Source organism: Mauremys reevesii, linkage group 14 (assembly GCF_016161935.1).
Source record: "Mauremys reevesii isolate NIE-2019 linkage group 14, ASM1616193v1, whole genome shotgun sequence".
Taxonomy (NCBI): Eukaryota; Metazoa; Chordata; order Testudines; family Geoemydidae; genus Mauremys; species Mauremys reevesii.
In genome coordinates, this window is record NC_052636.1 from 12115158 (window position 1) to 12140324 (window position 25167).

The window sequence follows — 25167 nt, forward strand, 5'->3', positions numbered from 1 at the left end:
AATCCACACAGGGGACAGGCCCTATGAATGCACTGAGTGTGGGAAAACCTTCAATCGCAGTTCGTACCTTATTAGTCATCAAACAATCCACAGAGGAGAGAGGCCCTATGAATGCCGTGAGTGTGGGAAATGCTTCACTAGCAGCTCAAACCTTTCTCAACATCAGAGAATCCACACAGGGGAGAGGCCCTTTGAATGCCGTGAGTGTGGGAAATGCTTCACTAGCAGCTCAAACCTTTCTCAACATCAGAGAATCCACACAGGGGGAGGCCCTTTGAATGCAGTGAGTGTGGGAAAAGCTTCACTAGCAGCTCAGACCTTTCTAAACATCAGAGAATCCACACAGGGGACAGGCCCTATGAATGCCATGAGTGTAGGAAAACCTTCAATCGCATTTCACACCTTATTAGGCATCAAACAATCCACAGAGGAGAGAGGCCCTATGAATGCCGTGAGTGTCGGAAATGCTTCACTAGCAGCTCGGCCCTTTCTGTTCATCAGAGAATCCACACAGGGGAGAGGCCCTTTGAATGCCCTGAGTGTGGGAAACGCTTCACTAGCAGCTCAAACCTTTCTCAACATCAGAGAATCCACAAAGGGAGAGGCCCTTTGAATGCAGTGAGTGTGGGAAAAGCTTCACTAGCAGCTCAGACCTTTCTCAACATCAGAGAATCCACACGGGGGAGAGGCCCTTTGAATGCCGTGAGTGTGGGAGAAGCTTCACTCAAAGATCAGTCCTTTCTAGACATCAGAGAATCCACACAGGGGACAGGCCCTATGAATGCACTGAGTGTGGGAAAACCTTCAATCGCAGTTCACACTTTATTAGGCATCAAACAATCCACGAGGAGAGAGGCCCTATGAATGCAGTGAGTGTGGGAAATGCTTCACTAGCAGCTCAAACCTTAGATTTAATTTACCCTGGTTCCTCAACTGTTGCTACAGCTCTAGTACCCATCAATCCAAAGACTGAGAGAAATGGAGAGTTCCAACCATTGTCCTTTTAGTATCTTATTGTTCCTCTCTCTGTTTTTTGTGCTGGCCTTTCTATTCTATCATTTTCTGCCTTTGTTTAGTTGGTAACAGTTGGTTTCCATCACTCACGTTTGTTTGTTTAAATCTCTATCCGTTGTTAAATAAATTTTTTGCTTGTTCGATAACTGTACTCAGGTGCTGTGTGAAATACAGTAGCAATGGTCCACAGTAAAACTAGTAACCTGGGATACTTGGGGAAGAGAGGATCTGGGATTTCACCGAGTAGCTGGTGATCCGGGCTGGACCCCAGAGGGGGACACATTGAAGGAACTAAAGGGTTAAGGTGGCTGCTGTAGCTCAGAGGAGGGTCCTTGAGTTCCAGCAGGCTGGTGAGTTTGGTCACTAACATCCAGCTGCCAAATGCAAAACTCCCTCTTCCTTGTGGCAGGTGGCAACAAGGAGACTCACAGTCCTCAGCACCCTGAGAAGGGTCACAATGTGTCTCTATGTTGATCCACCTGTCAAATTCACACAGGGAAAGCTCCCGATAGCACAAAACTCTGCCCTATGAAATCATGGAACATGTGCTCTGTGCTCTGTGAAAGCATGTAAAGAACCCAAGCGCTGGAGGACAGGGTTTGGGTCCAGAGTGACCTAGACAAATTGGAGGATTGGGCCAAAAGAAATCTGAGGAGGTTCAACAAGGAGAAGTGCAGAGTCCTGCACTTAGGATGGAAGAATCCCAGGCACTGCCACAGACTGGGGACTGAGTGAGTGAGGGGGGTTTGATAGCAGCCTTCAACTACCTGAAAGAGCAGCAGTGTGGGCTTTCTCCTGGCCACTTTTGCTGGGCTGGGCAGGCGTCCTGGAGGCCTTTCTAGAAGAGCACTGGGAACTGAGTTAGAAAAACCAATGTGAAAACCAGAACCTCAGGTTTAGACTCGTTTATTTATAATATTAAATCTTCAATTCTAGTGTCACAGTCAATACAATTGCTTCAGCCTGATAGTTGCCCAAAGGGAAACTTAACGTCTCTCCAAAGGGAGTGGAGAGAAAGCACTTTTCAGAGTCCAAGAGAGACAAGGCGGGTGAGGGTAAGAGCTTGCAGAGGACCAACCTCTGTTGGTGAAAGAGACAAGCTGTGGAGCTAACCCAGCACCCTTCTTCAGTTCTGTGTAGCCTGGAAGGGCGTCTCTTCCATAACCAGCAGTTAGAACATAAGAACAGCCACACTGAGTCAGACCAGTTCATCTCACCCACTCTCCCGAAAGTGGCCAATGCCCGGCGCCCCAGAGGACCCCTGGGACCAACATGGATACACCACCACCACAAACAAGGTTAAAAGTCAATGCACATGGGAGAAGGATCTTGTGTTTCATTCCTTGTGTCCATCGTGTGGCCATTTCCTTTTCTTCCTTTCTGTTAAAAGCTTTGGTGTTTTGCACAGAAACATTATTTCCCCAGGAGAGACCCAGGAGTGGGGGCTGCATTCCTGTACCAAACAGTCACTGGAAGGGGGCAGACAAAGGCCTTTAGGACGAGGCGTCCGTCACTGTCAAAAGATCATCTCCCTCCTGCAGGTCACTGGCAGCCTGAATTTGTTCCTTATCCTCCCAGAGTCTGGGGGCTGGAATCAGCACTACCCAGCCCCTCCATATGTAGCAGGAACAAACACAAACCTGGTCTTTAAAACAAGCTGTCCCCTTCCTTCTCAGGGAAGAGTTTTCTGTGATTGAAGTTGAGCTTCAGTTCCCCTCTCCTAGGGGCGGGGCAGGTGTGGGGCCAGCTCCCAGTGAGCTCTGTTTTCACCTTTGCCCCCTTTCAGTCACTCTGGGATGGTAACTCTGCTCCCAGCTGTCAGGCAGCTTCCAGCCCATCCACCCTGCTCACTAACTCCATGGTCATGTGTCATCCCCTTTGCCAGCACTCACAGCCTGCAGGAAAGCTACTCCTGCCAGATGCATTGGTGGTATAGTGGTGTGTGTAGGTGTCTTCCAAGCAGTTGATCTGGGTTTGATCCCCAGCCAATGCAATAATGGCTTTTCTCCTTTGTTGTTTCCTCGTCTGGAAGTGGTTTAATTTCAGTGACATTATGTTACAATCACATTATCTATAGAAGCAGCAAAGAATCCTGTGGCACCTTATAGACTAACAGAAGTTTTGCAGCATGAGCTTTCGTGGGTGAATGCCCACTTCGTCGGATGCATCCGACGAAGTGGGCATTCACCCACGAAAGCTCATGCTGCAAAACGTCTGTTAGTCTATAAGGTGCCACAGGATTCTTTGCTGCTTCTACAGAACCAGACTAACACGGCTACCCCTCTGATATTATCTATAGAATGAGACAATAAATGTGTCGAAGTCCAGCAGGTCATACAGGATGGAGGCACACAAGGGGCTGGAATGTGTCATCTGAGAAAGACAGTACCCTTGGAAACCTGCATCTCCCATCCCCTGGCCTTGCGTGTTATGATTCCAGCTGTGTGAGCTGTTTGTATGATGTTCCTGCATGATGGGGAAATGAAGTTTTGAGTCAGTTTTTGCTCCTGCAGATTCCTTTGCTGTTACAATTATAATGACATGAACAAAAGGGAGGAAAAATAAACATAACCCCCAGTTGCAATACAGGTGGGGAAAGGGAAGATCACGGTTAAGCCAAACACGTCAAAATAAAAATTAATACAAAAAAGGGGAGGGGGGAAGAGATCAGGTATGTGGAGAGCCCCTTGATATTTCAACGCACATTGTTAGAATCAAAGTTCAGACTTGACACTGGAAAACCTGCAACTACCTGTCTCTCTGAACACCTGTGATGAGCAAGATGGAGTTGGGACACCTGTTCTGCTTCAATCATTTATTGTCTCTCTGTTCTCTCCTTCTTCTCCCCCCAATTCCTCATCTCCAATGTCTCTGCCTTTCTCCTCTTGCTCCCTCTCCCATGCCCTTTCCAGGAACTCACACTCTACAGCATTTAGGACAAGCCAGAGCTCCCATGTTCTGCACATGAGCCTGTGTCAGAGGACATGTGACCCCGGTCAGAACCAGTCACCAGAACAATATGACCCTTTATGGGCGATTTCTCTGCCTGCTCTGCAATTTACACCCCCCCCCCCACTGAAGGGGGTGGGGTACAGCTCTGACTGAGAGGCCTCACAGGAGAAACTTCAGCCCAAAGACAAATTTGTGTGAAATGTTGAGAAGTGAAGAGCCCCCTTCCCCTCCCCCCAAATCCCCAGAACTCTAGTGTCACCCCCATGGCACCAGCACAGGGAACCCAGTGAGATGGGGTTTCAGAATACAAGGGGGAGGGAGCAGGGGAGAGAGGTGACAGGGAATCTCTCTTTCCTTCTCTCTTCACTTTCTCTTCTTCTCTTTCCTTCCAGGAACTGCAGTCACAGCAGGGAGGGGTTTGTCTCTTTATTAGGGATCCCTCTGTGTCACGGAGGCTGCAAAAGTCATAGAGTCTGTGGCTTCTGCAGTGGCCACTGTGGCTGACTCCGTGGCTGCCCCAGCAGCTGGCCTAGGGGCAGCCTAAGCAGTGGTTCCAAGGGTGGCAGGCGCAGCCACAGCTCAGTGGCTCCTGGCACCTGTCCCGAGGTGGCCGGAGCAGGGCTGGCCTCTGGGGCTCCCCTCACCTGGCAGCATCTGGAGCGGCAGTGGGTCCCCGGGGCTTCTCCCCCAGTACATGGTGCCACGAGCCCCCTGGACTCCCTGCGCCCACAGCTGGTGCCACGGACCCTCTGGGCCTCCCTCCCCACGATTCAGTGAGGGGTATTTATGGTATAAGTCATGGCCGGGTCATGGGCAACGATCTTTTGGTTTTTGCCCGTGATCTGCCCATGACATTTACTAAAAATACCTGCGATTAAATCTTCGCCTTCCTCATTATCGATCAAATAAATCAAAACGCCTCCACCTGCAAATGGATTTAGCCCAGGACCCTCAGAGTCAGCAGCTGTTACGCCCCCACTGAGCTCTCTGGTCAGGTGTCCTAGCGCTGGAAGCCTCCTGTTTAGATCCTAAAATAGCGTTTTTGCACCGGGGGGGCTGAAATTTTGGACCGGACATTGTAGCTCCACCGTTATTTTACTGAATTGCTTCAAAACAGCAAGACAAGAAAGTCTCCTAAGTGCCAGGCTCTCTGCCATGGAAACAGCTGCCCCTGCTCTGCAGGAGTCTGTGCGTTCCACCCAGCAACGTACACACCTGCTCTGCACTGAAGGGGGGTCAGACAGTGACAGGGTTGGTAACACAAATACTTCAGACTATTAACTCCAGGTCCCTTCCTTTCTTTAACCCAGGATGTGCCAGTCAACTGGTAACCATGGTGTTATCTTCACCTTAAAATACCGCCCAGGACATTTTCAGCGAGCCCTCCACCCCCTGCCCTCCCTGCAGCCAGCCCCCGTTTGCAGCCAGCCCCGCACCCCCTGCCCTGCCTCCAGCCAGCCCCTCACCCCATGCCCTGCCTGCAGCCAGCCCCTGCCTGCAGCCCTGCACCCTCTGCCCTGCCCGCACCAGCCACGTCCTCCCTGCCCTGCCTGCAGCCAGCCCCACACCCCCTGCCCACAGCCAGCCCCTGCCACACCCCCTGCCCTGTCTCCAGCTAACTCCTGCCGCACCCCCTGTGGCCCCACCCAAAGCAAGCCAGCCCCCACACACCCCCAGCCGTGCACACCCTGCCCTGTCTCCAGCCAACTCCTGCCGCACCCCCCCCTGCCTGAAGCCAGCCAGTCCTGCACTCCTCTGTCTCCAGCCCTGCCAACCCCTGATGCACCCGCCCGGCGTCCCTGCCTGCAGCCAGCCTGCCCCACACACCCCTGTCTCCAGCCAGCCCCACAACCCTTGCCCTGCCTCCAGCCAGCCCCATGTCCACTGGTGCCCTGCAGTTCCCAGGGCAGTAACCATGCACACCTGCTTCAATGGGGGGGCAGGGAGCAGCTGGGACCCACACATGTGCACACCCGAGGGTGACCAGACAGCAAGTGTGAAAAATCAGGACAGGGAGTGGGGGGGGGGGGGTAATAGGATCCTAGATAAGAAAAAGACCCCAAAATTGGGACATCTGGTCACCCTAGCACCCCCCCAGGACTCCTGGGTTCCATTGCTGGGTTTCCTATCGGTTCCACTGCTGGTTGTTTTCCTTTTCCGGCAGGACTCTGGGCAAGTTGCTCCCCCCTGTAGGGCTCCATCCCCAGCAGGCAAATGGGGATTTCGTACTTTCCCACTATTGGAAAGTGCAGGGAGAATCCCCCAGCCAAAGCTGCTCTGACAGAGCTAAGCAGCATCTGACCATTCAAGGTCGGAGCGCACTGCCCAGGAGGAGGAGTGTCTGGCTCTGGGGTTTCACTTCAGCCCAGTCTAGAGAGAGGGGCCCAGCCATGGGGTTTGGCTCAAGAAGACCAAGTCTCCAATTCGTTAAGGGCGTTTTGAATTCCAATCCTGAGCTCCAAAGTGCTTGGTGTCATTTGCACATTTTAGAAGCAGGCTCTCCACTCCATTTTCCAAATCATTCATGAAACTATTGAATAGTACCCGACCCCGGACTGATCCCTGCTGGACCCACTAGGTGCCCCCTCTCCGTTGGGCAGCCAACCATGGAGAAGGGCCCTTGGAGTCTGGGCTTTCAACCAGCTCTGCACCCACATGACACTGATTGCATCTAGACCTCATTTCCCTCGTTTGCTTGTGAGAATGTCCTGCAGGACTGTGTCAAAAGCCTTAGTAACCCTGAGATAGATCCCATCTACTGTTTGCCCACCTCCACTAGGCCTGTAACCCTGCCAAAGAAGGAAAGAGGCTGGGTTTGGGATGATTTGTTCTTGACAAATCCATGCTCACTCGTCCTAAGAACCAAATTATCCTGTAGGTGCTGCTGACAAACTGATTGTTTAAGAATATATTCCAGTATCTCTCCAGCTATGGAAGTGAGGCTGGCTAGTCTGCAAGTCCCAGGGGGTCTCTTTGTTCCCCTTTGAAAGATAGGTCCTGTCTTGTTCATGGATGGGAAGATGTTCTTTTTCTGGGATCTCAGACAAGAACTGGGGCACAACACCTGGTTTGTTAAGGCCACAAAAATGGAGGCAGGAACCTCTTCTCTCCTGCTGGCAAAGAACCCCAGGTACCTAAAAGACAGAGACTCAAATCCCTGAAAGGGATTTAGAAAAGGCAGTGGTTAAAAAGTTTGGCCCTGACCATTTCTTGTTTCCACAGACTAGACATTTTAGCAAACTTTAGAATTCCTTGGTGCTAAACACCATGAAACTCCCCTTTCTCCGTCACAGAGGGCTTTATCGCCCCTTATCTCACTCAGGCTCACAACTGCCCAGAGTTCGAGAATTGTCCCTTTTCCCATTGGGCAGATGGGGAGGAGCCTGAGGTATAGAGAAGAGAAGTGACCTGTCACCAGATGGATCAGACTGAACAGGTTTCAGTCCTTGAGGAGGCTCTTACCTTCTAAACAGGGACGGCTGTTTTCTAGTAAAATCACTAAAAGGGAAGGAGAAAACTCGAAAGAGGTTCCTCCTGGCGCTCACGTCCGTGAACCCGAATACTCCCTCAGTCCTCAAAGAGAGACCTGGAGAAGGAGACTTGCTGAAGCAAAGCCACAGGGGTCTCTGAGGTTTCCCTGGCCCCTCGCCCCTGTCCTGCCTGGCTGATGTCAGCATCTCTCTGTGAGGTCACCACCTCCCCACCACCTTGGACCAATAGTCTGAGGTCCTGCAAAAGGCCTTTGTGATGTCACTGCCACACCCCTCCCTTGCTGTGCCAATGTCCTGCCCCTGGCCAGGCACTTTGCAGGTTTGAGCTACTCCCTGTGGATCACCCCACTCAAGGAGCGTTCGTTCTAGGCAGCAAGCCGGCTAGACAGGAAAACATCAAACGCTGCTCCCAATGCTACACTCAGTTTTTCAGAAATTAGTCGACTTTATGGCCAGAAGAGACCATTAGAGCATCTAATCTGACCCCCTGCATATCACAGGTCTCCTGTAGGACACCATAGCTACTTTTGGGGCAAACACATTCCAGAAAGGCATCTAGTCTTCATGAAATGACATCAAGAGATGGAGAATCCACCACTTTCCTTTGTAGCTTGTTTCTGTGGTGAATCATCCTCGCTGTTGAATATTTGTGCCTTATTTGTAATATGAATTTGTCTCTTTTCACCTTCCAGCCATTGGGTCTTGTTATGCCTTTCTCTGCTCCATTCAAGAGCCCTTTAATACCCAATCCTTTCTCTCCATTAAGGCACTTCAACACTTCAATGAAGTCACCTTTCAATCTTCTTTTGATCAGCTAAACAGGTTGAGCTCGTTCAATAGCTCACTAGAAGGCATTTTTCTCCAACCCTCAGAACATTTGGTGGCTCTTTGCTGCCCCAGCTCCAATTTCACAACATCTTTTTCAAATGAGGACACCAAAACTGGAGGCAGTATTCCAGTATCAGTCTCACTGATGCCGTGTCACCTCCTGTGACGTTATTGACATAATCTGTACTGTATAGATCACCGTTGCGACCACTGTTCTATTTGTAGCCAATATTGTAGAAAGGTTGTCACGTAAGGGGTCTATGGAGATGTCCTGATTGGCTGATTATAATTATGCTATTTCTAGATGTGTATCATTTTTACAGTTGATGTTATGAATTCCTGCCCATTTCCCCACTGGCTGGAGCATGGCTAGAGTGTGTCTGTGGTTAATGATGTTGCTGTAGATTGTTCGTTTCCTGCCTTGGCAATTCAGACAGTCCCTTTTCCCAATATATCTCCAGCACATCATTAGTTCTAATAACAGGGGCAGCTTTTCTCTGGGGCACTGAGATTTTTTGGGAAGTTGGTGGCTCCTTTCTTTCCTCACCCTGGAGTAAACTCAGCTTTTTATTCCATGGTTCATGTTTTATGGAATAACAACATCAGCCTGAAGAAAGAGGAGAGGGAATATCTCACTGCCAGGGCTGAAGGTGGCCACGTCCCCTCTGTCTGACCATTGCCATTGCAGGAGAGAAGGTGTCAATACAATTGAATGCCCTGGCTCAGACAAGAGACACAGGGAGGTTTTGCTGTTCATGGATCCATGCAAAGGAAATTGTGTCTCTGTGTGAAACTGAGGAGGGACATGAAACGGCCACAGGGTGGTGCAATGCCCTAAGCTAAGGCAGGAGGGTGAAGGAATGGGGCTGAGGAATGACTGAAGTGGACTCACCTGGGATTGAATTGACATTTGTTTGTGTCGGGCAGTGAGAAATGTGACATTAATTCAGATGCGGGGTTGAGGCTTCTTTAGCTCCTTGTAGAACTTGAACTTGATTTCCCAGAAGGGAGAAAGGGAAAGTCTGGGGCTGCCTTGAGTCCCTGGCTGGGGTCTCCTGGGCAGTGGAAAACATCCCTTGTTTGGCCCTGCCAAGGGGATCGTGGAGGCTGAGACGTCCCTCGGCTTGGATCAAAGGGGGAGTTGGATGGAATTTATCACACAACCCTCCCTGCTCCCCAGAGCCCCACGGGGAGAAGCTAGAGAAGGGGGAGTCATTCCTCCCCTGCGCTCCCAGAAGAGCTGCTAGCAGGGCCGCCCAGAGGCAGGGGCAAGGGGGGCAATTTGCCCCAGGCCCTGGGTCTTGCAGGGGCCCCCACAAGCAGGAGCGTCGCTGGGGGGAGCAGGCGGGGCTGCCGCTCCCCCACTGAGCACATTCCCCCAAAGTGGCGCCTTAGTAGGAATTTGGAATAAGGTGGAAAGATCTGGATTTCTCCCCCCCTGCAGAGTGCGGCACTGCTGATTGGCCACCGGGTCCTGATTGAGCTGCTCCCATTGGGCCTCCAGCAGCCAGACCCCCCCTTGCACACACACACACACACACCCGCTGCCTCAGCACGCTGCGGGGGAGGGGCTGTGTGCTGGCAGGTGTTTCACTTTGGCTCCAGAGGCAGCCAGCGGCTCGAGCTGCCGGGTGGTAAGAGGAGTCCTGGGGGGCAGTCAGGGAGTGGGGGGATGGTTGGATGGTTCGGGGGGGGACACTTTCTGGGGGCTGGGGCAGTCAGGGAACAGGGCGGGTTTAGATGGGAGGAAGTCTGGGCTTCTGTCCAACAGCAAAACACAAGCATAGAAAAGCAGCCGTTAGCGGGAAGTGCTATCAGCTGGTCCCGGCAGCCTGCACGGCCCCCGGCTCACTTGCCTGAGCTGTATTGTTAATGCATTTTAGTTGGAAGATGCAGCCTGAGTGATTTAAAGGCCCCAAACGCGGCTGAAAGAGCTGGAACAGTTGCAAGCTTTCTCTGCTGGGCTTTTCATCGGGGTCACACAATGCAAACCTGCTTGAGGCGCCGCACAAGAGAGGTTTCTTGAGGCCGTGCATGCAGCTCACAGCTTAAGCTCTTCTAAGCTCACGGCCGTGGCACAAAAGGATTTGGGAGCAGTTAACAATTCTCTGTGGTTAAGAGATTTTTCATTTCCTGGGCCCTGCTACCCAATGCCACAGGGGAGACTGAGTGAGTAGCCCGGCTTGTCCTCTGCAATCCCTTCCCTGCTTCTTTCCCTTGTGTTTGCAAGGGGCTCATTAACATGCTGCATCCGAACATCCCTTCCCAGGCCTTCCCTCCAGAAACACAGTCCTGGCTTCTCCTCCTTCCTCACTTTCTCCTTCTCTCCCTCTCTGTGGTTTTTCTCCATGCCCCGTCCCTGGTCTGTGCTCCCTCCCCACCCCATGCACGGTATCAAGCACGTCTCTGCCTCTCTTGTTTATGGCCCTGTGCTGGGATGGCAGAGGCAGAGCTATTGTTGTGTTCTCTGCTGGGTCTGTTTGGATCAGACTCTAAAATCAAACGCTCCCTATGCTAGCAGGATCCCTCTGCCTGCTCGCCAGGGCTTCTGGCTACACACTAGAGCCAGGTGCTAGGGCAGAAGCAGCTGCCCATGTACCCTCAATGGCAGGAGCAGTGCATGGTCCCTCACCCCGCCCCCCCCCCACACTTTGGATTACGGGGTGTGTCTTGGTGGCTGGTGGCACAGGAGGGGTGCAGGGGTTAGGGGTGAAGGGGGTGCAGGAGGGGCAGTGGCTGGGGGCACAGGAGGGGTGCAGGGGTTAGGGGTGAAGGGGTGCTGGAGTGGGGCAGTGGCTGGTAGCACCGGAGGGGGCACTGGGGTTGGGGTGATGGGGGTGCAGGAGAGGGGCAGTGGCTGGTGGCACAGGAGGGGTGCAGGGGTTGGGGTGAAGTGGGGTGGGAGGGGCAGTGGCTGGGGCCCAGGAGTGGGTGCAGGGGTTAGGGGTGAAGGGGTGCAGGAGAGGGGCAGTGGCTGGTGGCACAGGAGGGGGCAGGAGTTAGGGGTGAAGGGGGTGCAGGAGAGGGGCAATGGCTGGTGGCACAGGAGCGGGCGCAGGGTTGGGGTGAAGTGGGGCGGAGGGGCAGTGGCTGGTGGCGCAGGAGGTGCAGGGTTAGGGGTGAAGGGGGTGCAGAAGAGGGCAGTGGTTGGTGGCACAGGAGGTGCAGGGGTTAGGGGTGAAGGGGGTGCAGGAGAGGGGCAGTGGCTGGTGGCACAGGATGGGGCGCAGGGGTTAGGAGTGAAGGGGGTGCAGGAGAGAGGCAGTGGCTGGGGGCACAGGAGGCGCAGGGGTTAGGGGTGAAGGGGGTGCAGGAGAGGGGCAGTGGCTGGGGGCACAGGAGGGCGCAGGGATGAGGGTGAAGGGGGCAGGAGAGGGGCAGTGGCTGGTGGCACAGGAGGGGTGCAGGGGCTAGGGGTGAAGGGGTGAAGGAGAGGGGCAGTGGCTGGTGGTACAGGAGGGGCGCAGGGGTTAGGGGTGAAGGGGTGCAGGAGAGGGGCAGTGGCTGGCGGCACAGGAGGGGGTGCAGGAGTTAAGGGCAGAGGGGACACAGCGTAGGGGTTAGGGCACAGGAGGGGGCAGAGTTAGGGGTGGGGGAGGTGCAAGGGTCGGGAGTGCAGGAGCTGGGGGTAAAGGGGGAGGGGGATCGTCCAGGGGCGATGGGGAAGTGCCAAAGTACAAGTTTTGCCCAGGGCACCATTTCCCCTAACACGGGTCCTTGGTAACATTTCTTGCTGGGAGGGGGAGGGGAGAGACGAGGCATTTTCTCTCTGTTTCTTTCCTCTCCATTTTCTGCTCCTTCCTTCAATTCCAGAAACCTCCCTTGTGTGTCAGACGGTGCAGTGACGCCCTCCCCACCCCAGGCCTCTGGAGCCTTTGGAGCAGGAAGATCCCAGGAGCTGAGGATGGATCCAGGGATGAGTAGCTGGCAGGAAGGAGCCCTAGCAGCTCTTCTGGGAGCGCAGGGGAGGAACGACTCCCCCTTCCCTAGCTTCTCCCCGTGGGGCTCTGGGGAGCAGGGAGGGTTGTGTGATAAATTCCATCCAACTCCCCGTTTGATACAAGCCAAGGGGTGTCTCACCCTCCACAATCTCCTTGGCAGGGCCAAACAAGGGATGTTTTCCACTGCCCAGGAGACCCAGCCAGGGACTGATGTGCTGGAGATATGTTGGGAAAAGGGACTGTCTGAATTGCCAAGGCAGGAAACGAACAATCTACAGCAACGTCATTAACCACAAACACACTCTAGCCATGCTCCAGCCAGTGGGGAAATGGGCAGGAGCTCTGGCTGTTCAGCCATGGCCACACGTACAGAGCTGCACAGCAGTGAGTGTGCTGGGGAAGCTGGTCCGAGTGAACAATTGGAAATGACCCTTCAGTGAGAATAGAAGCAGAGTGTAGAAAGGCCCCATGTGGTAAGTGGTTGTGGCTGAGGCCTTAGGGAGCTGGGTTAGAAGCCACAGGGTGTTTCTGTGCAGGTTTGATTCTTGCCAGCTAGGCAAGGCTGGTGTGTGGTGTCTCCATGGCTGCACTTTCAGTGATGCAGGTTTCTCTCCCCTATTGTTCCCTGGGCATCCTACTAGATTGCCAGCTGCTTTTCAACTGCAGAGTGGAGACTATGTGTGTGTGTGGGGAGAGACAGTGTGTGTGTTGGGGAAGAGTGAGTGTGTTGAGGTAGGTAGGAGTGGATCATTATTATCCCTACTTGAAAGAGGGAGAAGCTAAGGCTGAGAAAGGAGAATTGACTTGTCTTAGGTCACACAGCCAGTCAGTGGCAGAGTTGGGAATAGGACCCAAGACCTCTGATTTTCAAACTAACCATCAGATCTTGAATTTCAGACATTGAATGACCTGAATAAAGTGCTCGCAGATGAGCTCCAGACCAACAACAGTGCACAGGAATTATTCAGCAAGTATTTGAGGAGAACTGCAATGTTAGAGAGAATCATGAGCTGCTCAGAGACTATTAATGTAGAGAAGCAGCAAAATTCATCAAACATAGAACTGGTTCTGACTTATTTCCTTGGTCTTAAAAGAGAACAACAAGGATCTGAGTTTCCTCCCTGTCAATAACCCCCTGCTCAGCCAATCAGGGTAGAGACTGAGGAAGGGAGGCTGAGGGTTCTCACCAGAGAGCCCAAAGGATGGCCCAGGTCACTGGTGGGGATCACTGCCCGAGCACTATTTCAGCCCCACATTTTTGGGTGGACCTCCCACAGTGGGACCTGCAGAGCACTGCCCCGCCACACAACCACACACACCTCCCTCCCTCCCGGTGTTGTGAGCGGAACAGGAGAAAGGACAAAAGAAGCAAGAGATGAAGAGAAAGGAGGGAGGGATGGAGGAAAAGGTGAAAGAAAAAGGACAAATCCTAATGTCCCCAGTGATTCTAAGAGACAAAATCTCAGGTGCGCAATAAAATTCTGCCTTCTTAAGCTCCTGTTTTCCATGCCTAGAATTCAACTGTCACCAGATGGATCAGACTGAACAGGTTTCAAACCTCCAGGAGGCTCTTACCTTCTAAACAGGGATGGCTGTTTTCTAGTAAAATCACTGAAAGGGAAGGAGAAAACTCGAAAGAGGTTCCTCCTGGTGCTCACGTCCGTGAACCCGAATACTCTCTCAGTCCTCAGAGAGAGACCTGGAGAAGGAGAGTTGCTGGAGCAAAGCCACAGGGGTCTCTGAGGTTTCCCTGGCCCCTCGCCCCTGTCCTGCCTGGCTGATGTCAGCATCTCTCTGTGAGGTCACCACCTCCCCACCACCTTGGACCAATAGTCTGAGGTCCTGCAAAAGGCCTTTGTGATGTCACTGCCACACCCCTCCCTTGCTGTGCCAATGTCCTGCCCCTGGCCTGGCCCTTTGGAGGTTTGAGCTACTCCCTGTGGATCACCCCACTCAAGGAGGGTTCGTTCTAGGCAGCAAGCCGGCTAGACAGGGAAACATCAGACGCTGCTCCCAAAGCTACACTCAGTTTTTCAGATATTAGTTGACTTTATGGCCAGAAGAGACCATTAGAGCATGTAATCTGACCCCCTGCATATCACAGGCCTCCTGTATGACACAATAGCAGGTGAGGGAGGGGGGCTGATGAGGCGAGGGGGCGGGTGAGCTGGCGGCACGGAAGGGGGGGCTGAGGAGGCGAGTGGGGGGGGCTGGTGAGCCGGCAGCAGGGGACTGAGGAGACGAGCTATGAATCAGTGGCTGACCTGTTCTGCTGATCTGGTCTGGCTCCCAGCCCCTCTCCAAGGGTTGCAGCTGTCTGGAGGTGCTGCCTTCCACGCCTTCCTCAGTCCCACCTCATTCACTCAATAGAGCAACTGATTACCAAGTGAGGGGAAGATCTTATTTTACTTCTAGCAAAAATACATTTTCCTTTTACCTTAATTATACTACCTTAGGGGCCCGCTATAATATATTACCAAGGTTCAATGCCACCGTTTTGGTAGGGCAGTGCTGGGGAAGGAGGGTTTGTTTCCATGGAGTGGGTGGCGCTTCGGGGGGATTGTTTCAGGGAGGGGCTCAGTGGCGCTGGTGTTCAGTGAGGCCGGGGGGGGGTTTCATCCCTCAGCTGTTTTCTTTGGAGTAATATTGCCCTCGCTGCTTTACGAGTTGTGCAGGCCTAGACTAAACCACAGACTCTGGACTCAGCATTCAAGTATCCTGCAGTCTGAACTTCACATCTGATACATTCAGTGGTGAGCTGGAGCCGGTTTGCACCGGTTCGCGCGATCCAGTTGTTAAATTTAGCAGCCATTTTAGAACCGGTTGTTCCAGGACAACCTATAAGGGCTGCTAAATTTCACAAAAGCTCCGGCCCAAGCTCTCCTGCTCCGCCCCCTTTCTCCTCCCCCTGCCCTGCTTCCCGCGAATCAGATGTTCGCGGGAAGCCTGAACAAGCAGCAGGCAGGCAGGCAACCTGGGGAGGCGAGGCTCCTGCCCCGGGCTCCGCGGCGGGGGCTCCTGCCGCCCTGGGGTCCGGGCGGTGCGGGCTCCTGCCACCGGTCCGGGGTCCAGGTGGCGGGGGCTCCTGCCGCCAGTCCGGGGCGCGGGGGCTCCTGCCGGTCCGGAGTCCGGCGGCGGGGCTCCTGGTGGGGCGCAGCGGGGCTCAGCTCCTGCCCCGGCGTCCGCCCCAGCCGCAGTTTAAAAAAAAAAAGGGGGCGTCAAGGAACGGGAGGGCAACCGGTTCCCTCCTCAGAGGAGGGACCCAGTTGTTATGATTTTGGCAGCTCATCACTGGATACATTCCCTCATTGGCTACCATTGTTTGGCCAGCAGGGAAGTGCTTCTTGTCCAACAAGGCAGCCAGATTGGGATCCGCAGGCATGGAATGGCTCTGAAGGAATCAGATGTTTCTCTGTGCTTCATCTAACTTTGGATCCAAATGGTAAAAGACAGTTGTGCCCAATTTAATCATGGCGTCCTTCAGGAGTGTGACCAATGCCACTTAACTAGAGAGCAGCATTCTAAAAATAGTTTACCTGGGCCACAGGTCACCACAGCTTCCATCTCAGGGGTGAAAATCAACCACTAGTACCTGCAATTTCTACCTGAGCTCTTGTCAAATCTTTGACCTTACTTGGAGTAATTTGACACTTCTCTGGCATAGAAGACCAACCGCACAACAGATCAGTAGCGACAGTGAGGTACAACTCCCCCTACTGTGCCCTTTTATTTCTTTAATCTGGTGGCACAGATTTAAATTATGGACTAAATTCAGGTGCGGTTTAGAATCCCTGTAAGACACCAAATGTCAGGTCTCTATTAAAAATAGGTATCTTTCTGCAGCTATAGCACATTCAACACGGATTTCATTTTCTACACATTTGCAGCATCTCCCAGGGGTGAGCTGAAGAGAAAAGTCACTTCCATGTTTCCCATCTCTACCTAGTTAGGGATTGTATTTGCCAAATAATAGGCAACATGCAGCTAATGGGGAAGGAGATCTCTTCAGGAGCCACTCCCTGCAGGGCCTGGGCCACAACGGCTTTGGGAGCCCAATGCATGGGCACTTTGTTTAGTTACAAGTTATTTACGAGGGAATCCTCTTCCCAGCCCTTTAGAAAAAATACTGACCTAACCAACTGCACAACAGGGGGACTGGGATGATGATGGGGTAAATCAGAGGGCTTCCCTTATTCCCCATCTTATTCTGTTGTTACAGAGGGTGAAATGACATTTTCCCCATCCCTGCCCTGTTCCTGCTCTCTTATAGTTCAATATATTTTAAATGAGAAAAATGGTAGTATAAATATCTGCTCTGCAGCACAACCTGAACCAACATCAGAGCAACTGGGAATGAAACAACTTCTTCCCCAAGAGTGAACTCGATGACTAAGAATTGCTGTGAAATGGGGGAACAGTATAACCGTGATGCTCAGGGTTTGTTAAGACTAGGAACAGTGATGGAGTTTAGGTCAGGTCAATGGGAAAGCTAATGCCAACCCCTGCACCTGGGCTGCATCTGCTCTACAACTATAATTGTCTTGTTACACCAAGATCACTAACTTGAGCAGCCAACGCCATGTGCAGCCCTAGTGGATGTCAGGCACAGGTAGCTTTAGCCTCAGTGTAGCTTGTTGGAATCAAACCTCTCTCCCCCCACCTGGAGCTGACGAACATTCCTGGCTGGAGGGGACACACCTTCGACTCAAAAGGAAAGGAGTTGATAGAAAAGATCACAGGACTGACCCCAAAGAAGGGTGAGCTGCAAAAGGCAGAAGCAGGCAACTGATCTGGTGGAGCTGAGACACCACGGTGAAGATGGTGCAAAAATCACTATGTGGGAATTAGCAAATGTGATTAAAAAGAAAAAAGCTTTCTCCAGCCCTAGTCAAGGGATTTATTACAGTTCTCTCTCATGTGGACTCTCTGATGTCTGATAAGGGCAGAGCGTTGATTGAAGCTTTTCCCGCACTCAGAGCATGTGTAGGGCGTCTCCCCTGTGTGGATTCTCCGATGTCTGATAAGGGTTGAGCTCTGTCTGAAGCTTTTCCCGCACTCATGGCATGTGTAGGGCGTCTCTCCTGTGTGGATTCTCCGATGTCTGATAAGGCGTGAGCTCCGACTGAAGCTTTTCCCACACTCAGAGCACGTGTAGGGCTTCTCCCCTGTGTGGATTCTCCTGTGTGCGCTCAGGGCAAAGCTCTGCTTGAAGCTTTTCCCACACTCAGAGCACGTGTAAGGCGTCTCCCCAGTGTGGATTCTCTCATGTCTGATAAGGTGAGACCTCCGCCCAAAGCTATTCCCGCACTCAGAGCACGTGTAGGGCTTCTCCCCTGTGTGGATTCTCTGATGTGTGATAAGGGCAGAGCTCTGACTAAAGCTTTTCCCGCACTCAGAGCACGTGTAGGGCGTCTCCCCTGTGTGGATTCTCTCATGTCTGATAAGGTGAGAGCTCCCATTGAAGCTTTTCCCGCACTCATGGCACATGTAGCGTGTCTCTTCCAAGTTGATTCTGTTGCGTGGAATAAGGTCTGAGTGGCTACTGTAGTTTTCCTCTGGCCTCTGCTGAGTCTCACAGACTTTTGTGTTTTCTGGGAGTGCACAACTCCTGGAAACATTCCCTTTGGATCTTCCTGATAACATCCAATGTGGATCTACTTGCACAGTGTCTTCCTGCTGGGGTTTCTCCTCCTCCTTCTCACTCACCATCCCCTCGCCGGATGGGAGACAGAGAGAATCCAGACATAGGTCACTCCCTGTGCCTGAGAAAAGGGAATGTCAGAGAGGAGTGGAAAAGGGATGAACAAACCAAAATATATGTGGGAGAGATCAAACCTATCAGGAGATCATTTTCCCCAAACCCTTCCACAGAAAAGAGAGGAAGGCATCAGTTCTGGATCCTCATTGCACCATAACTCTCAGGGGAAAGTGAGATCGGGGAGGGACCTGCTGCCAGTTGTCAGTCAGGGTAGGAGGGAAGCCATGAGTGACATCTGCCATAATGATTCCACATCTGCAGGGAACAATCCTGAACTTGGAGAGCTCACAAGGTCTTTGTAGGGCATCCCAAATGTTTCCTGCATTCCTAAGCAGTTGTTGAGTTGTTTAACTGATTCCTCACCTGCGAAGGCAGCTCTTGGGAGCACTTCTTTCTCAGAGCCCTGGAGATCCGGGACCCACGGCTCTTCCCCTCTTTCCAGCTGCGAGATCACATCAGGTTTGGAAATTGGATACCCTACTGCAGGGAAAGAAAACAAGGGAGGTCAGTGGAATTGGTGGGATACTTGTCACAAAGAATAGTCCATAGTTTTAACCCCCATCTCATTTTTAGGCAGTAACATCTGTAGCCCTCAGGATTCATCTGCTTGCCTGCATCAATATCTCTTTTCTTATAAGTACAGTATTGTGATAGGTTTATTAATTCCTATTACAAATATGTTTGGCTGTACTGCAAGAAACCTACAGGCCAAAAACCTGCATTTTAAGCTAAAGCAAAGTTAGCATAGCTACATCCTGTGCCCTTTCACCCAGAAAAGGAACTGTTTTTCCTATACCCAAATAAAGTGCCTACGCTTAGGTCTAAGACCCTTTACCTAGACCAACAGACAATGAAGAATAGCAAAGGGGATTTTTCAAAGTTGTACTCACAGACTTAACAAGTACCCCACAAGTGCGCAGATACCTGCCATCCACACGCACACACATAGTAGCCTATGGAGTAAGCATACCCTAACATTTCTATGGGGGAAGACTGAAATTTGGGCATAAGAGGAAGGATTTCCAGCATTTATTTCTATAAAAAGAGGTAACCTACCTCACTATGGTATCCCGCCCCACCTTGACCTCCTCCTTCTTCACTACACTTCACCATCTTCACTGGTGAGGCCTCATTTGGAGTACTGTGTCCAGTTTTGGGCCCCACACTACAAGAAGGATGTGGATAAATTGGAGAGAGTCCAGCGGAGGGCAACAAAAATGATTAGGGGGTTGAAGCACATGACTTATGAGGAGAGGCTGAGGGAACTGGGATTGTTTAGTCTGCAGAAGAGAAGAATGAGGGGGGATTTGATAGCTGCTTTCAACTACCTGAAAGGGGGTTCCAAGGAGGATGGATCTAGACTGTTCTCAGTGGTTGAAGATGACAGAACAAGGAGTAATGGTCTCAAGTTGCAGAGGGGGAGGTTTAGGTTGGACATTAGGATAAACTTTTTCACTAGTAGGGTGGTGAAGAACTGGAATGGGTTACCTAGGGAGGTAGTGGAATCTCCTTCCTTAGAGGTTTTTAAGGTCAGGCTTGACAAAGCCCTGGCTGGGATGATTTAGTTGGGTTTGGTCCTGCTTTGAGCAGGGGGTTGGACTAGATGACCTCCTGAGGTCCCTTCCAACCCTGAGATTCTATGATTCTATGAACTACGTATTCATGTTATCCATCTACAACAGCTATTAACCAGTAATAGACTGCACTTATTTTCTTTTCAAACTTTAAGTTCAAAAGGGACTAGGCTAAGCTTGTTCTATCTAAATGTTATTTTAGTTTGTGTATCAGATTATTTAGTTGAGCTAAAAAATAAATTCTAAAGTAGATTTGACAGCTCTTTGCATTAGTTTCCTCTGCAAGGGTGTGAAACCGAACCGCCAGAGGTGAGGCCAACACCAATTTATCAAAACGGGTGAATATTAACCAAAGTTTGCAGCACATAATATTGTATCATCATATGTATCTCTTGTAAAACAGGTAGAATTACAGAGTTACAATTGTATTACTGTTATTCAATTTACTCACTATTTCATTGAGTTTAATAAAAAGTCGTTATGACTATATCTGTCTCCGTGTGAGCTTCCTGTCATACCCCGAAAGGTCCCTTTATCAATTCTGTGGAACCCGATTCGAAACACGAACTTTTATCTTCTGATCAAACAAATTGTCGAGCCTAAACCCATATTAATTAATATAAATGATTAAGTATTATTAATTAATTAATATAACTACAAAACAAATTAAAGTTGATTAATCAAATCAACATTACTCACACACCCCAAATAAGACTACGCATCCCAAGGCCATCTTCCTTGGCTCAAAGTGGCCGGAGAGTTACTATTATAACAAATCATATTCACTACCTTAGTGCCTAACGACCAACTAACAGTGGGTCCCTATTGTGCTAGGCAAAGTGCAAACAGAGAACTGTAGATGGCCCATGCTCTGAAGAATTTACCATCTAAATCAGGGGTAGGCAACCTGCGGCAGCGAGCTGATTTTCAGTGGCACTCACACTGCCTGGGTCCTGGCCCCTGGTCCAAGGGGGGGGCTCTGCATTTTAATTTAATTTTAAATTAAGCTTCTTAAACATTTTAAAAACCTTATTTACTTTACTTACAACAATAGTTTAGTTCTATATTATAGACTTATAGAAAGAGACAGTCTAAAAACATTAAAATGTGTTACTGGCACACGGAACCTTACATTAGAGTGAATAAATGAAGACTCGGCACAGCACTGCTGAAAGGTTGCCGACCCCTGATCTAAATAGACAAGACAGACACAGAATGGGGGAAGGGCTAGAACCCACTGTTAGAATAGAGATATTCAGGCCTGCCTGTAAAGCCTAGACTTTAAGAACTTAGGGGTATTTTTATCACTTTGTCTAGCTAAGAATCAAAATCACAGTCTGCCTGTGAATGGGCCTTCTCTCACTAGGATAGTCTGAGGCCTTGTTCTTAGGCTAAGGCCTTTGGCTCAGCACCAGGGGCAGCCATAAGCTGTGAAGCGAAGGGTCACATCCTGACATCCCAAACCAGTCACACTGAAATAAGGTGCTACTGGGCTGTTAGGAAGACGATCCTGTCCCGATAGCGCCCATCAGCACCAGATAAAGAAACAGATCTTAAGGTGGTTAAAGAAAACTTAGTCTGACAGCAGCCTGTCTGGCAATAAATCCCTTCTCAATGGTTGTGGTTGTGAAACCCTCATTTCTGTATTGTTCTATCTTTATGGCCACCACTTTTACCTTGTTAATCAGTCTGGTTCTCTAATTGTTTCTGTCTGCTGCATAATTAATTTTTCTAGGTGTAAGTTCATTAGGGCAGTGGAATATGCTTGCTTGGAAATAACCCCAATAAACATCGCATTATCTGTGCTTCAGACTTCTGGTCTTTCGCTGCTTGCTGTCTGCGTGACAAGAACCAGGGAAGTGAGAGGGTAAAGGGAAAACCCTCTAACAAATGGACATGACCTGATAACCAAGAGATAAGCCTTTAAGGAAGGTTTTAATACACTTTGGAACGGATCAGCGATTCCCATGAGGACTGAGAGGGAGCGATGGTAAACACGCATTTAGATCCTTTTCTTGTTTTATATCTTTTCCCCATAAGGCTGAACCTCTGGCACTGTCATGGATCCACAGGATCTCTGCAATGCCCTGGCTTTTAAACAGTCCTTGGGAGGTGCCCCTTGAGTGCACTAGACCCCCAAGGGGTCCCACTCTTCCACAAGGACAGGCCACTTAGCTTCAGCACCTGAGACTGAGCCACTTCCTCGGTGCCCTTCCTGCACACTCCTCTCCACTTCTTCCCATTACTCTCAGCCAGCACCACCTGCCGGCACCTTGGGAGAGTCTTGTGTTCCCTCCTCGTCTCTCACTACCTCATCCCTCCCCACTGCTTCTTAGCTCTAACCCTGCGCACACCCTCCCCATGTCCTGGCACCCCAGAATTATCTACTCCCCCCTTCTCCTCCCCTCCCACAGCTCTGTTCTCCCTTCACCCGTGGGGTCCTGAATGGCAACATTATACGCTCTCCTATCGAAAGAGGAGCTCATCTGACTGTCACACAAGCCATGCATGAGTCATACACCTATTTACTCAATTTAGAATTCTACAGGAGGTATATTTTCCTCTTAAAATGAGGGAAAGGCATGAAAGCTACAGTTATTCATGTAGCCAATAAGGACACATTAAATGCAATTTTAAAATGACTGACGGCACCAAAAAGGCACATGTCCAAAAATGATTCTAGTGGGTGGGAGATAAGGCAAATAAAGGGGGGGCAAGGAAACTTGTCAAAACTTGTATGATGAATAAAGGTATAAAGTTATTACTGCTCAGGTTCTTCAGAGACCCCACAGCTTCTAATAACCCAGGGGACAGGACTCCTTACCCAGCAAGGTCACCGTCTCATAGTTCTCCTGCATGACACCCCTGTAGAGGGCTCTCTGAGTGGGGTCCAGCAGAGCCCCCTCACCCCTGGTGAAATACACAGCCACCTCCTCGAAGGTCACCAGCCCCTGAAAGAGCAAGAGTCCAACACTCAGTACCTGCTGCCCCACCCACAACCCCACTATTCAGGGAACAGCTGCACCAGGGAAATGGAAGCTCCGGGAGGCACATGTTAACAGAGTCCCACCCCACCTTGCCTAGAACAGCCAGGCGGCATCAGAGGGTGGAAAGAGAGAACCTTTGTGTCTCCCAGCTGACAGACGGAGGCAGGGTCTTCACATTTATCACATACCTACTAGCCAGAGCTTAATATAGGAGATGAGGCTGTCTCTGGACCCTGCTGGTGGCTCCCTGGTAGGAATCCCAACACTCTCCAAATAAAATATATGGAAGAAAGGGGAAGTCAATAGTAAAGAATAGAAGGTCAGAATTGTAGAAAGTTGGCAAGGGAAGCTATCAGAGATCAATGACCAATTTATGAAAATAAGAAGGAAGTTTTTAAAAAGTATATTAAGTACAAAATTAATCCTAACAATGGAAGTGGCAAATTACTAGATGGAAATGGCAGAATTATCAAAAATAATGTAGAAGAGGTAAAAGTGTTCAATAAATATTTCTCTCCTGGATTTGGAGAAAAACGGATGATGTAAGTCATATAGGACGTTGAGGATGACAGTCTTTCCATTCCAACAATAACTCACGAGGATGTTGAACAGCAGCTATTACAGTTAGACATGTTTAAATAAGTAGGTCCAGATAACTTGTATCCAAGAGTTTTGAAAGCCCTGGTGGAGGAGTGTGATGGACTTTTAATGGTGATTATAATTAGGACTTAGAACACTGGGGAAATTCCAGAAGACTGGAATAAAGCTAATGCTGTGCCAATATTTTAAAAGTGTAAAAGAGATGACCCAGCTAATTACAAGTGTTAGTCTGATACTGGTCAAGATAATGGAGCAGCGAATATGGATTTAATTAATAAAGAATGAAAGGAGGGTAATGTAATTAGTACCAATTAACAAAGGTTCAGAGACAACAGATCCAATCAAACTAACTGGATATCCTTATTGGATGAGATTAAAAAGTTTGGTTGCAACTAATAGTATTGATGTAATATACCTAGACTTCTGTAAGGCGTATGACTTGGTTCAGCACAACATTTTGACTAGAAAACTAGAAAGATACAAAATGAACACAACATACACTAAATAGATTAAAAACTATGATTGTAAATGGGGAACCATGGTGGAGTAGATTTATTTCTAGGGGGTTCCCACAAGGATTGGTTCTTGGCCCTGTGTTATTTAACATTCTTATCAATGACCTAGAAGAGAATATAAAATCATCACTGATAAAGTTTGCAGTTGCCACAAAGATCGGGGTTGGTGGTAACTAATGAAGTGTCAGTAGGTTCAGGGTTCAGCACTGGGAGTCTGGGAAGTTTTCCCAGCCCTGGCTGGAGGGTTATTTCCTGTTCCACAAAGAGGGGAAGTTCCATTCCCAACACCTTTGCCTTGAAATTAGGCCCTGACACTACACCCCACATTCAGCAGAGTGGTATGATTATCAAATGATTAGGACATAATTATGATGCATTTTGTGCAAGATGCATCATGTTCAGTGTCATTGAAAAAGTTATGATTTGCTGAAAATGATTGTTCTATTTGTGTGCATGTATCATGTCCGTATCTGAAGTTATGGATATTGACTCTGTATCTGTATTTCAAATGTGCTTACTCTGGGTAACAGTCACAATGAGCCTTTCAGGTACAACAAAGAAGCCAGACAGAGCTGATGGCTCATCAACAAAGACAATGGACCATGGAAGAGCTGAGCCTTCTTGTGAATGTTTCAGCCAGCCTATGAGTCATGGCTACTATGACTCAGCAGGACATGCTAGTGCATGTGACCAGACCATTTGACACTAAACTCCATTTTGGTACCTGTATTTTTCCACAAACTGGACTGGGAACTGAGTTTGGAACAAAGGGGTCCCGCCATATGGAAAAGCTACATAAGGTGGGTGTGACATCATCTCTTGGCTTCATTCCCCACACAAGAGAACTCCTGGAAACACCCGAGGAACAAAGACTGAACTGAGGGAAGTGCTGGTCCCAGGGTAAAGAGATTTCTAGCTTGTGTATGGAAACTTGGGGGACTGCTTCTATCATCAGTCAGGGTGAGAAATTGCTAATTCAAATTCTATCCATCTAGTATGTTAGGCTTTTTTGAGTTTTTGGTCATTTGGTAAGTCATCTGCTTTTGATAAGCTAACACTTATCGCTGGGAAATTGGCTGTTGTCTTCTCTCTCTCCTTGAGTGGCTCAGGTAAAGCACTCAGGTAGCTTAGTTGGGTGTATGGCGCCACCTGCTGTTGTGTAGGGTGATAACAGGGCCTGAAGAGGCTGGCTGAATCTCCAGCAAAGCAGTGTGAGAAGGTGTGATGGAGTAGGGGCTGTCTGTGTGGGGATGGGAGAGCCGGGATTACTTTAGGTGAGAGACAAGTGCTCAGCCTGTAACCTGAGCCAGGGAGCAGGGAGGGGTGTCAACACCTTTGCCCGGGAAGGTGGACAAAGGAAGGGGACAGCTGGAGGGAGGGGAGTTTAGTTTCGGTTTTGGGCTGGGTGGTTGGAATTTAGGGGACAAAGCTTCCTGGACCCCAGAGGGGCTTGATTGAGGGGTCCTGGCTGTGCCTCCAAGCTCTGTTTTACTGGCTGGCTGAGAGT